This window comes from Anopheles marshallii (assembly GCF_943734725.1).
Source record: "Anopheles marshallii chromosome X unlocalized genomic scaffold, idAnoMarsDA_429_01 X_unloc_152, whole genome shotgun sequence".
In the NCBI taxonomy this organism is placed as follows: Eukaryota; Metazoa; Arthropoda; class Insecta; order Diptera; family Culicidae; genus Anopheles; species Anopheles marshallii.
This window is the reverse complement of record NW_026525727.1, coordinates 15,216-17,500: the sequence shown is the minus strand read 5'-3', so window position 1 is coordinate 17,500 and position 2,285 is coordinate 15,216.

Below are 2,285 nucleotides of genomic sequence, written 5' to 3'. Positions count from 1 at the left end.
GGACAGTCGTGTCCCCTAATCACTTTCTTCGTCCGCCTCCCTGAACGCATCAACGCCAAACAGGGCCCAGAGATAGTCGCGGCAGTCCACCGCCTCGCCGCTTTCCACCTTCCGACGGGCCCGGTGTCTGCGGACCCTGTCCCGCGTCTGTTCCATGCGCTGTTCTCGCTGGGCCAGCTCCTCCTCCGTGTACGGGCGCCCATCCGGGTGCATAGGAGGTGGCCTTTCCGCCTGTCTCTCACGCGTTTGTTGCCTGCGGGCCTCATTTCGTCGCTCGTTACGTTCTGCCAGCGTGGTGTTGTAAGCATCATCAATTGTCTGCGCTGCAGCAACCATCTCGGCCCTGGCGCTGGTGGCACGTTCAATATACCAGTCCTGCTGCAGCTCCGTGGTGATGATTCGTGCCGCCTCGCAGACTTTGCTCCATCGTGTTCGGCTACTAAGCATGAACGCCTCAATGTTGTCAGGCGTCACAGCCGCTTCGTCTTCCTCGCCGAGTAATTCATGCCGGACGTCCGCGAACCTCGGACAGTCGAAGAATACATGCTCGGCCGTCTCCAGGACTCCCGGGCACCTGGTACAGTCGGCGGATGGTGCCAGATGTTTCACGCACAGGTACTCATGGAAGAACCCATGGCCGGAGAGGATCTGTGCAAGGTGGAAAGTCATCTCTCCGTGTTGCCGGTTCTTCCATGCCGCCAAGTCCGGGATGGTCCGGTGCGTCCATCGGGTGTAGCGGCTTTCCGATTCTAGCTGGTCCCACTGACGCTGCCACTCGACCATCGTGTTTATCCGCTCCTCGGTGCGCAGTTCGCGTAGACTTGCTCCCGTCGTCCGATGCCGCTGGTAGCAGCGAGCGTCTTCCGTCACCTGCAGCACGATGGGGATGACGCTGGCAAGGACCGTTGCCACCTCATGGCGCACTGTAATGAAGGTGCGAGCTACTGGCCGTGCGTACAGTCCTTGCACGCGGTTCAGCTGTCTGCAACACTCCCGGAGCCGGACTGCCTCGTGCCAAATCGGCGCGGCGTAGCGGAGGGTGGAGTCCACCACCGATGTAAGCAGCCGCCGCTTCGCACTCTTTGGCCCACCATGATTTCGGAGCAGCCGGGAAATCCCCTGCGCCACACGGAGCGCTTTCGTCGTGGCCTGCTCTACGTGTGGCCTCCACGACAGGTGGTCCTCGATGATAACTCCTAAATATTTCAAGGTGCGGGTCGGCAGTTTCTCTACGCCATTGATACTCACCGGGACTCGGGTGTTGTCTCGTCTCATCGTAGACACAATGACCAGCTCGGTCTTGGCCGGAGCAAGCTCCAGGTGGTGTTGCGCCATCCACGAGCTGATCATTGCTACCGCCGTCTCCGCCAGTCCCGTCGCTGCCTCCGGCGTCGTCCCGCTCGCCAGCACCACGACGTCATCGGCAAAGCCGATCACCTCGGCGCCCTCAGGCAGCACCAGCCGAAGCACGCCGTCGTACATCGCGTTCCACAGGGTCGGGCCCAGGATTGAGCCCTGTGGAACGCCCGCCGTGACCGTACGACGCACTGGCCCCTCGCTGGTCTCGTACACCAGCCTCCTCTCAGAAAAGTAGCTGCGCAATATTTTCTGGAGGGCTGCAGGAACCATCAGCTTCTGCAGGGCAACCGCGATCGCCTTCCAGCTGGCAGAGTTAAAGGCGTTCCTGACGTCCAGTGCTGCCACCACCAGACATCGAGGATCCCGCTGGTTGGTGCGGTGAAACGTCCTCGCGTGTTGTCCTCGCTCGATCACCCGCTCGATGGCCTGAAGCGTGGAACGACCGCGCCGGAACCCGTACTGCCTTGCCGACAGGCGGGGAGCATCGCTGTCCTCCAAGTGGTCGTTCAGCCGATCTAAGATCAGCCGTTCGAACCCCTTGGCGACTGCTCCCAGCATTAGCAGCGGGCGGTGCGACAACGGATCGCCCGGCGGCTTACCTGGCTTCGTGACCAACACAAGGCGTGCCTCCTTCCATGCCGCAGGAAACTCCCCTCGCTCTAGCAGCTGATTGTACACCTTGGCGAAGACCTCCGGGTGCTTCCGCATTGCCGCCTTCACTGCGGCATTCGGGATGCCGTCCAGCCCTGGCGCCTTGGAGGTGGCCATCCGCTCGGCCAGCGAAAGAATTTCCGAGCTCGTGACCGGTCTCAGAGCCTCACTGCACGCGTCGATGTCCGGCCACTCAAATGCCGGATGGTCCGGGAACAAGGCTTCGACGATCGGACCTAGTACGGCTCGGTCCGTTTCCGGTGGTGCCCTGTTAC